The sequence below is a fragment of the Pelobates fuscus genome, chromosome 3, assembly GCF_036172605.1.
Source record: "Pelobates fuscus isolate aPelFus1 chromosome 3, aPelFus1.pri, whole genome shotgun sequence".
Classification (NCBI taxonomy): domain Eukaryota; kingdom Metazoa; phylum Chordata; class Amphibia; order Anura; family Pelobatidae; genus Pelobates; species Pelobates fuscus.
In genome coordinates, this window is record NC_086319.1 from 225,091,387 (window position 1) to 225,103,537 (window position 12,151).

At 46.2% G+C, this 12,151-nt stretch overlaps 1 protein-coding gene across 5 annotated transcripts in view; it reads left to right on the forward strand.

Annotated features, from left to right (window-relative positions):
• PHTF2 (putative homeodomain transcription factor 2) overlaps window positions 1–12,151 on the forward strand; it is a 206,970-nt gene that overhangs the window by 155,035 nt on the left and 39,784 nt on the right. The gene's annotated exons all lie outside the window — the stretch shown is intronic.

Here is a 12,151-nt window from a genome sequence, read left to right on the forward strand (position 1 = left end):
CATACTATAAAGAGTGGGGAGGAGGGGGGTCTTCTCAAGTGTTATGCACCCTCTGTGTGAGTATATCTGGGTAGCGTCCAGGTCGGGGTATGTCAGCAACCCTTTGAGTTAAACTGCAGTGTTGCAGAGGGTGGGAATGGTAACCAGGAATTAGTGGGAGCACCGCAAAGGATAAAAAGGAAAGCCAACAAAAATAAAATACAAAAACTATGGAACTGTCGACTAATAACTTTTAGGCAAGATTGTGTGGTCTCATATAGTCCTTCTGGCTTGTTGATGGAGAAACCTCCAGCAGGAGGTGTGTGTATCGGGTCAGTCAGGTTACCGGTGATATAGATTATTTTAAAAATAAACAAATATGTTCAAATGTCTATCTGTTCCTGTCCAAATCTGAGATGATTAAATTGCGGATACGCAGAAGTAAATTCACTCTGACACATGGAGTTCAGGTTAAAAGCACTTCGAGAAAATTTAATGGCATCTGGTTAAAAGCGGGCTCGCAGACCCTTATAAGAGCAAAATTACATCATCATTGAATATCAAGATAACAACAAATAAACATCATTAATTGGATTAGGTGTTAAGTGGCTATGTCAATGTCCACCCATCAATATTATTAATTGGCTCAAGTACTAAGTGGCTGACTAGGTGTCCTCCCACCGGGAGGTGGCGTCATTTTGGACACGGGTGTGGACGGATGGCTCAAGCGCCATCTTACCCAGCACGAGGCTTACTCGGTGGGAAGGGGGGCTTGGGCCTCATTTTGGGTAGTTAGTGATGTCAGACTCAGGGTCAGGTTCAGGGTATTTTTTATGAAAGAACATTTCATTAGAGCAGTTTTCTCATGGCCTAGCTATAGTATACTTTGTTTCATATTACAGGAACTTAATAATTCTGGTGTTAGTCATATTCTTCTAGAAAATACATTCTCTATTCAATATTCTAAATGCGGTTAGGAAAATCTGTCATGTAATGTAGTTAAAATGGAGTTAGTACAAAAATTCAATACAGGATCAATAAAGGTTTTTAATAATTCTACATCAGTCCCCCCTATGAAATGTTAGATTCTAAAAAAGATGAACTTTATTTGTTAATACCAGAAGATGTGTTAGCCCAAAGGCACAGAAACCCAGTGACCGCTAGCTAGGTGTTATTGCAAAGTGCAATTCTGTCCCTTCCTTTCCCTAACAGGCTGCAGCACATCCGTCAATACGGTCAGGAAATCTCTTCACTCCGCTGGTAACCCGCGGTGGCTTGTCCACCACATCTCCGCACGGCAGTCAGTTCCATAGAGACCGACGCTGTCCCTAAGCTGGTTCCCTACCTAAAACTCTTGCACTTTATCAGTAAAAGGGATAGTTTGCAGCGGTATACAGGGTGAGTTGAAATCTTGGAAATCTTGGTCATCAACTGTCAGGTGTGCAAAAGTTGGTGCCGCTTGGTCTACAGTCTTCTGCAGAAATTTTCTTAGACAAGGGAGGACACAACAAACGAGAAGAGCAAAAATAAAGAGAAAAATTAGTAATGCCATACCAATATGCATTAAAGCTTTTTGCCATCCAGTCATCCAACCAAACCATCTTTCCCAGGGATCTTTTATCCCAGAATTCCTTTTTAACTCTTCAGAGAGCTTATTTAATTTCTCTATGGCCAAGGTGACTTTACCATTAGGACCTGTGTTTTCTGGGATGTACGTACAACAGGTCATGGTGTCGGGCAATATTTTACATACGCCCCCTTTTTCAGCTAGAATCATGTCTAAGGCCATTCTATTCTGGAAGGACATTTGAGATGTAGCCTGCAGCTGTTCGGCTAAACCCTGGAGGGCATCTCTGGTGTAGTTAACAAAGCGTTGTTGGTTGTAATAAATGTAATTTATCCAATTTTTAAATTCTTGTTTGCAGTAACTATGGTAAAAAGTGATTCAAACCCTGCAGCAACTTCATCTCTTGCTTTAAATTCATTAGGCACCCCAAAGGCATCAATGTAAATGTGGGGGTCAAAACTGCCTCTTACTGGGGCTTCACGCTTAACCTTGGCTGGTGTGTGTATGGACTCATGTATGTCAGGGTGTGTGTCAGAGATAATATGTATAGGCATGATGGCTTTAGCCAGAGTACACTCCCCCCCACCATTCCTTGTCCATCCTGGATCTTAACTGTAAATCCCCACACAACCAGTAAATATCCCCTAATGACCTAGTATGGAATTGTAACAGGTACATAGGGACAGTTCTGTAGGTGGCACAATACCCTTTGGAGAAGTTACCCAAGAACTTACCAATTCCATCATAATTGGCATAACAGGTGTAGTTTCCTTTGTAAACTGTAACACCATCTGGGGGTTTGACATCCTTGATTAGGAGAGGGTACTCTACTGTCCATGCTTCGCAGAGCGACCTATTAAAGTTATAGTGGTAGGCAAAAAGACTCAAAACACATTCTTCTATATCTACTGGCAAAGTCAAAGGTACGGTGCCAAGGTGAGGCCGGGCACCACCACACACATAGCATGCGGTTCTGTTATGTTTGTTGGCATTATATTTCATCCATTCTAACCATAAATTAACATCATTAAAACCTGTTTCAGCGGCCATAGTATCTTCAAAGGTGGGGTTAGCGATGGCCATCATGTCTTTAAAGGACTGGATGTGTGGTTTTAATGGATTTGAGACCATGTGGGTGGCCCCTTGCCACTCTGGAGAGTGGCACATATCTTTTAGGTAGAAGTGCCCCAATTTGTTATAGGAACCTTTCTTCCAATACATTCCCATTACATACTGATCTGCATCCGTTGGGCTGGGATGCTCTATGTTTAGGATTAATTTCATGGGTGTTCCTCCTCCAGGCTTCCTTAGGGTCATTCTTTGGAGGAGGGATCTACCATGGTCATCTACCTTAGATAAAGCACTTTTGGGTTTGTAACCCCAGGCAGGCCCAGCATTCCACCCTGCAGCCCCCCAATGGTTACAGTTATGCCCCCATTGTTTGTCAACTACACAAACATAGGGGTCCTTTACATGTGGGATATCTCTATAGATAGTTTGAATTTGTGACGTAGGAAATGGGCAGTCTACAATGTCACAGTAATCAAAAGTGTATGTAGCCACACGGGTACATGAGGAATAGTACCAGAAGGTATACCCACTGGCATCTTTAGTAATGGCTACTTGTTGAGCCTTGATTAGGCTAATTAAGGAGATGATGTACCAGAGGTACATGGTTGTGCGGTATCTGCTTCCTCTGGGGCAGGAGTCTTCTTGCAATGGGAAGCGTGGATCCAATGTGGCCTGCCGGCCAACTTGACGGAGGTTGAAGTGATCAGGAGAACTTGGAATGGTCCGTCAAATCTTGGTTCCAGGGTATGTTTCCGCACAAATTTCTTGACCAGAACCCAATCTCCGGGAAGCAGGTTGTGGGTACCCGTATCAAATTCGGGATCTGGAATTGAAGAGAAAACTTGGGCATGTATTTTGTTCAAGGCACTTGCAAGTTCAGTTACATAATCTACTAAAACATCAGTTTAAAGCTGTAACTGTTGAGGGTAGTAACAACCTAGTCTGGGTGCAGTCCCAAATAGAATCTCATATGGGGATAGTGAGTGCTTCCCTCTAGGTGTGTGCCTAACGCTGAATAAAGCTATTGACAAGCTTTCTGGCCAGGGCATCTTTGTTTCTTGTGACATTTTTAACATTCTGGCTTTTAGGGTGCCATTCATGCGTTCCACTTTACCGCTGCGTTGTGGGTGGTAAGGGGTGTGAAAAGCTAGGGTCACTCCCAGAGCAGTCCAAATTTCTTTAGTCACTGTTGCTGTAAAGGCTGGGCCCTGGTCACTTTCAATAACTTCTGGAAGTCCAAATCTACATACAATATCTGTAAGCAGACGTCTTGCTGTTGTTTTTGCAGTGATATTGGTTACTGGGTAGGCTTCAGGCCAGCCTGAAAACATGTCCACTATTACTAGTGCATATTCATGAGGCCCACTCTTGGGCATTTGTATGTGGTCAATCTGAATTCTCTGGAATGGGTACATAGGCTTAGCCAGGTGTTTCAAGGGCACTTTGATTGGTTTTCCTGGGTTGCATTTTGCGCAAATGACACAGGCCCTACAGAAGCTGTTGATCAATGTTGTGATTCCAGGTGCTTCATAATACTTCTGTATGAGGGCAGCCATTAAGTCTTTTGACAGATGTGCAGGTCCATGTGCCCATTGGACAACTGCTGGATATAGATTTTTAGGAAAGCAGAATCTAAAGTTGTTGTAATATACTCCATCCTTTAGGACTGCTCCTTTCTTCTTCCATTTTTGTATTTCTTCAGGGGCAGTTGTAGCTTGCTGTTCCCGTAGGATTCTTAGGTCAGTAGGAAGAGTCTGCAAGGTAAAAATAGGAGTTTCTTCGTGTCCGGACACTTCTTCATCCACTTCCTGCAATTTTCTTGCTGCTTGCTTAGCAGCCTGATCAGCTAAATGGTTGCCCTTTGCTTCATCTGTATCCAATTTCCCATGTGCCTTTACTTTCAAAATGGCCACTTCTTCCGGGAGTAGGAGGGCATCCATTAGTTCCTTGATTGCAGAACTGTGTTTGACTGGCGTACCGGCAGTGGTAAGAAATCCTCTTGTTTTCCAAATTAGTCCGAAGTCATGTGCCACACCCAGAGCGTATCTTGAATCTGTGTAGATGTTGGCACGTTTCCCTTCGGAGATCTTGCATGCTGAGGTCAGGGCTTGCAATTCAGCTTCTTGTGCAGACATTGTTGGTGGTAAAGATGATGGCTTGATAACTTCATCTGTTGTGGTTACGGCATATCCTGTGTGGTATTTTCCTTCTTCATCAGCATACCTTGAACCGTCCACAAACAGAGTGAGATCAGGATCTGCTAATGGATGCTCATGTACAGTTGGTAGGTGTATTGTCTCCATTTTCATCTGTTCAAAACAGTCATGAGGTGTCTCTGGGTCATAGTCATTCACTATGACCAGATCCTGAAATTCATTTTCCAGGAAGTGGCGTGGCCATGCTTCAAGATGGTCAATTGTTGGGTATCTGACAATGCAATTTTCCTGTAGCTGTGATGCATTCATGGTGGCCCATAATTTTGCCACGGGTCCAAGATCATTCCATGATCTTGTTTTCAGCTTGGTGACAGGGACATGTGGGACGGCAATGTCCCAATGACGATACAAGTATTTGAGTTCTGAAGGTAGAAGAATCAGGACCATGCTGTTGCCTTCAGAGTCACAGTAGAAGTCTTGTGCAGTGAGTTTCACCTCCACCAGATGATAGAGCTCATCTTCGTAGCAAGGTTCAGGAGTGATGTTTGGCTTGTACCACATGGTACAGAAGGCATATCCTGCTCCCTCGCAGAGAGGTGTTTGTCCATCATGAAAGGATAAATCAGGATGCATTCTCTTGATGGTACCAGTAAGAAGGTAGATGTAGGTTTCATCCATGATAAACCCATAGTGGATACCTCCCTCAGGTAGTGGGAGAAGAGTGGACGGATTGAGAACTTGATATCTTTGTATGGTAATGTTGTCAGGTAACAGGAGATGACATTGAAGACGTAGGTGTCTTGCAGGAGACACATGCTTGAGTTGTACTTGGTTGATGATGGCAGAGATGTCATGAGGAGCCAAGACAACTAAGAGGGTGGCCAAGGACCAGGTCTGCAGTTCTTTCAATGAGTTCTCTTGCTGCAAAAACGGCCCGAAGGCAAGAAGGGGTCCCTCTGGCCACAATATCCAGCTGGCAGGAGAAAAATCCAATAGGCCTTTGACGGCCTCTTAATTCATTTGTTTGAGTAAGGACTCCTGTAGCGTGGCCTTGTCTTTCAGAGACAAATAACTTGAAGGGTTTGGTATAGTCTGGTAGGCCTAGAGCAGGAACAGATGCAATGGCACGTTTTAATGTACAGAAGTTATCTTGTGCTTCATTGGTCAGGCAGAATGGGTCTGACTTGAGTGCATCATAGAGTGGTTGCATGAGCAGAGAGGCTTCTGGGATCCATGCTCGGCAGTAGTAAATGAGGCCTAAGAAGGCATGTAGAGATTTTGAAGTCCTTGGAGGTGGAATATCCAGTACTGCTCTAACTCGGTCACGAGTGAGATGTCTAGTACCCTGAGATAGACAATGGCCAAGGAAGATGACAGTAGGTTGACAGAATTGAAGCTTGAGAAGTGAAACTTTGCATCCTTGGTCTGCTAAGTAGCAAAGGAGACTAATTGAACATTCTTCTGTTGTGGGTATGTCATCTCCACAGAGCAGCAAATCATCCACATACTGGAGTAGGACAACTTCTGGATGGTCTGATTGCCATGGATCAAGGATAGAGCACATGGCCTTTGCAAATTGACTTGGAGAGTTTTGTGCCCCTTGGGGCATGACAGTCCATGTATACTGTTGCTTTTCATGTGTGAAGGCAAACAGGTACTGGCAAATTGGATCCAGGGGTACACTGAAGAAGGCATTGGCCAGATCAATGACTGTGAAGTATTTTGCAGAAGGTGGGACCCCAGAGAGCAGAGTGTGTGGGTTTGGTACAATAGGGGTGTCCAGGACTGTTGCTTCATTCACTGCACGGAGATCCTGGACCATTCTATACTTCTCAGGTTCACCTTTTGGAGTCTTCTTCTTCACAGGAAACAATGGGGTGTTGCATTTTGATTCACATTTCACGAGAGCACCCTTCTCCACGAGTGCTTTAATTTGAATTGAGATAGCTGCAGCTTGAGCTGGTTTTAAAGGATATTGTGGTTTCCTTGGTAGCTTTGCTCCTGGAATGAGTTTTACCACCACAGGTGGAACTTTTAGGTGACCTATGTCCTCTGGGCCTGAGGACCACAGTTTTTCAGGTACTTGTGTCTTTAGTGAATCCGGGAAATTGGACCTCAGTTCCTTTGCATCCTCATGGGGTTCTTCTAAATGGAGCATCAGAGGCAGGGAGCATAAGGCTGAGGTATCTGACACAGAGGGGTAGATAACTCTACCTGTCCATCTGGGGTGAAGATGATAGATGCCTGCAGGTGTGAAAGGACATCAGCGCCTAACAGGTTAATGGGGCATGTGGAGGACACCACAAAACGAGCAAGCAAGCTAGGATAGTTGCCAACTCGTAATGGAGTTGTTAAAGGACTGTGTCTAGGTAGGTCATCCACTCCTACACAAGAGACATCAATATTTGACAGAAATGATGGGTCTGGCAGATCTTGTTCTCGTAGAACACTTCGGGCTACACCTGTGTCAACAAGAAATGTAGTAGGTTGTCCTTCAATGGGTAGAGTCACGGTGGCAAGTGGCCCCCCCTTATCCCCTGAAGACACTGCCATGACAGGGGTTAATGACACAGGCTTGCCAATTTCCTAATCATCTGGTTCCTCAACAATTGGAACTGTCTTTTATTCCTTGGGGACATGTGCAGCCTTTGTCACTTTCTTGGGTTCTGGACATTCACCCCTTTAGCTCCACAATTAAAGCAATGTCCATCCTCGGGTTTGGTGCCTTTTGGAACAGGTCCGGGGCGGGACACCATGAGAGGAGCTGAATTGGGCTTTCTAGGAGTCTGGGCAGATTCCAGACCCCTAGCAACTAGGAGTAAGGTATCCAGAGGGACCACTTTATATTCAGGGCGTGCAGCAATGATTCCCTTGCGTATGGAGTCTTTGATGCCTAGGACAAATGAACCAGACAGCATTTGAGAATGGATCTTGTCTGTGAGATCAAATCCCAAATCTGTAAACATTTCAAACAGTCTTGCATGAAACATTTCCACTGATTCTCCTTTTTCCTGTACAATATCAGTAAGGCCAGCAGCCTGATCTGCAAGTTTGTCCTTAGCCCATTCCTTTAGCTGGTTGCAGAATGCTACTCCGGAGGGGTAATCAATGTCACTTATAAGCAAATCTGTGCTGAGGTGGCGGGCAATGCTGGGCCAGTATGCATCTCCGGCTTTGATAGCACAAATGCTCAGTAAATCACGCCATGCGGCGGAATAAGTCTTTTGAATTTGAACTATCCCTCGGTAAAAAGGCATAGGTTGCTTTTCTGGGTCAGGGAGTGATTTCATCAGAGCACTAGCCTGAGTAGGATTAAAAGAAACATATTTAGGAGGGGCCTGATCCCCCCCCCGGCCCGTATGTCCGAAAGGATCATCGAGGGAACAGCGAGGCGGAGGCCCCGTGGCATCCGGTGAGCCCCGGTATCCATGAGAGCCGGCCTCCTCATATTCATCTTCGTCTGTGACCTGGACCCCTCTGGGTAGTGGGGCAGGTGTCAGAACCGGGGGGAATGCGGGAATCCCGGATGCTGGGGTGGCCAGTGGATTATGAACTTGGGGTGAGTAGTCACCGGGAAGTACCGGCATTAGGGGTGCTGGATAACTGGGGGCCGCCATATTGGAGGCGTGAAAGGAAGCTGCGTTAGGGTTAAGGGAGGTAGTGGCGGCCATGTTGAATGTGGGCACATCCGGGGTAGACTGTACCGGATTGGGCGTGAACAGGGTCTGGGGAGTGGCTTGGGAAAGGAAGTAGGCTTGGTTTGGATAGGGCAGGGCCATGTGGTAAGGGAAGGGGTATGGCCAGGCCATCTGGGCAGGGGCTGAGGTGGAACCTGGGGAGGGCGGGTTAGTTGGGCAGGGATTAGGAAAGGAGGAGGAATATCCGGGGTATAGAAATGAAGCTGAAGGGGTGGGAACTTGGGCTGTGGGAGGAATAGGCAGGAGAGAGATTAGCAGAGGCGGGTGTAGTAGGAGGAGCCGGAGTGGGTGTAGTGGGATTGACAGTAGCGGGTGAGGAGGGGTTAGGGAACTGGGTGGATGCAAGTGGGAGGGTAGGATTATTGACGGAGAGAGAGCGTAGGGAAGGAATGGCGGATGAAATGTTTGGTTTAGACAGAGAAGGTAGTGTAGGGATGGATGAGGATGATGGGAATGTTAGGGATGATGGGGGGGAGAATAAAGATCCATCAGAATTCAGGACCGGACAAACAGGGGCAATGACGGGATGGGTTATGGGAGGATTGGGAGTGGGGAACATGGTCAGCTGGCTGTCACTCATTGCTGACTGAACCTTGGGGATAAACATCCCACGGGCGCCATTTTGGGGCACTGGCTGAGGGAATGCCCCAGCAACATAATTATTATGATATACATACAATTTTACACCTTTGTGATCTATTTCTTCCTCAACCCAACCTTCCTGTTGAATAGCTCTTGCTACTTTGTACCAGGCTTCTGCAGTACGTAGTAAATCATTATCTGCAAGCTTGCCTTTCTTCTCTGTCAGTAATCTACGCCAGCTTTCTGGCTGTAATCTACCACATGAAGGCACAGCAATTTTACACACTTTAGCAATCTTTTCAATTCCCTTAACCATCTCTTCTCCCTCTCTGTCTTCAACTAGATCACACGCTAACCAGCCCTTACTGGGCTTTCCTAATTCCTGTCCCATTCCCCCTATAAAAGGCGTCCCAGATATAGAGGAAAGAAGGTTTTTTAAACAGAGTGTCTACAATGCTCGACTGCCACTTGAGAGGGTGGGTCCCCCCAAGTGCGTGTTCCCAAAACGTAGACTAGTCACTATTTCCGCCTACCCGAGGTAGCCACGGATTGGAGCGAGGTGAAAAGTGTGTGACCAATCACTTCTCTCACAAGAGAAATAGGAGTGGAAAGTGTAAATAACACAGGAAGTAGAGTAAAAAAGTAAAGGTAAAGTGAAAGTAGAGACAGACACAGGAGTTTGAATGACTCCCAATTAAGACAACAATTCAATTGAAATACAGTGCATGCATCACAGTTCAAATAAATTCAACAGTAATCCCTTTCCTTTACTCATGTGACCAAAGCCACCTCCCTCAACCTCGTAGTGTCCCCGCTCGGACAATGACTTCTTCAAGTCTCACTACCAGCGGCCACAGGAAACAGCAACCATCTCCGACCCGAATCCTGTATAGCCTCCCTTGTTACAGCGGTCCACTAAGTGTGGCCACCACTATCCCTCACTCCCGTAGCACCCCTACGGACCCACCCGTAAGTCTCACTACCACGTGGTGCTAGAGACAGCAATGTCTGCTTGAATCCACCCGCCACAAATAAAATTGGAATGCCACCAGCCTCAGCGCTCGATGCTGGAGGGTACCACCTCTCTGCAAGCAGAGCTATGTGCACAATGAGGCTAGCTAGGCTATCAAAGTGACACCATGGGGAATCCCCAGGAAGCAATGAGTCTACACCCCTCCACAGATTCCCCCCTCCTCTTTTTCCTAACTGCTGCAGCCACCCAGCACCTAAAAGAGGTAAACAGGCAAAGAAGACCCCCAGGAAAACTTCCACAGGTCCACCCCCCTTTTTCCCTACAGCCACAGCCACGTGGCTCCTAAAAGGAGTAAACAGGCAACAGAGGACCCCCAGGCAAACACCATAGGTCCACCCCCCTTTATCCCAAAGGGGCACACAGACAAACACTCCACCCGGGCACTTAAGCTAGAGACAGACCAATGCAAACACACCCAGGCAACAGATAGACTAAATGCAGGTAAACAGGTGGGTAACAATAAGGCACCGGGCAAGATATTACCTGTCTTTGATGTCCTCCCGGTAGCAGTCACAGACACTGGGACGGGTCAATCAAAGGGGCTGGAACATACCGGCTAGGCTCTGCAGCAGTCTCTACCGTGTACTGGGAGGTGATCAGTCTCCTTTCCTTCCCCCAGGATTCCTCCGTCCAGCAGCGTCTTCCTTAGGACGGCTTACCGGCCAGAGGCCATAGCCCGGTGCCCCACGTTGGGCGCCAAATTGATATAGATTATTTTTAAAATAAACAAATATGTTCAAATGTCTATCTGTTCCTGTCCAAATCTGAGATGATTAAATTGCGGATACGCAGAAGTAAATTCACACTGACACATGGAGTTCAGGTTAAAAGCACTTCGAGAAAATTTAATGGCATCTGGTTAAAAGCGGGCTCGCAGACCCTTATAAGAGCAAAATTACATCATCATTGAATATCAAGATAACAACAAATAAACATCATTAATTGGATTAGGTGTTAAGTGGCTATGTCAATGTCCACCCATCAATATTATTAATTGGCTCAAGTACTAAGTGGCTGACTAGGTGTCCTCCCACCGGGAGGTGGCGTCATTTTGGACACGGGTGTGGACGGATGGCTCAAGCGCCATCTTACCCAGCACGAGGCTTACTCGGTGGGAAGGGGGGCTTGGGCCTCATTTTGGGTAGTTAGTGATGTCAGACTCAGGGTCAGGTTCAGGGTCTTTTTTATGAAAGAACATTTCATTAGAGCAGTTTTCTCATGGCCTAGCTATAGTATACTTTGTTTCATATTACAGGAACTTGATAATTCCGGTGTTAGTCATATTCTTCTAGAAAATACATTCTCTATTCAATATTCTAAATGCTGTTAGGAAAATCTGTCATGTAATGTAGTTAAAATGGAGTTAGTACAAAAATTCAATACAGGATCAATAAAGGTTTTTAATAATTCTACATCACCGGTGTTGTAGACGGGCGTCCAGTGGTTGACAGAGGTGTGAAAGCTGGACGGATCCATGTTCTGAAGACAAGGGGTTGTGGCATCCTGTTTAGGTAGCATCTTCAGCCTGCACATGCTGGCCGCTAGGTCTTGTGGGTTCTTAGCTCTGTAAGTGCCTCTCTGGTGGATAAGTATGAGAAGTCTGGGGGTTCTACAGCAGTATGCCACTTCCTGGGATCTTAGGATTTGTAGCAGAGGTTTCATGGACCTACACCAGAGTAATGTTTTTTTTGTTAGGTCAAGGTAGTGATGAGCCTTCAATTTGGATTGGTTTTCCCTCTCACCGCCAATTTTAGTGTCTTTGCCTGTTTGGATGGTAACGGGGTTGAAATGAGCCTCCTTGTATAGTGCGGTGCTTCCTCGGTACTCACTGTGTCAGGGATGCCCCTCAGCTTGAGATTGTACCGTTGCCTCTGGTCTTCTAGGGTATCAACCCTGGCCTCCATGCCTCTCTGGGTCAAGTGAATCTCTTCCAGCCTGGAGTTAGCCTGGAGTCATGTTTGCTCGAGGTGGCCTCTAGGAGCCTAAGTCGGTGAGTGCCCCATCTACTGTCGCTTTAAATTGCCAAATGTTGGCTGCTATATTGGAGCGCAGCGCCGCCATCATT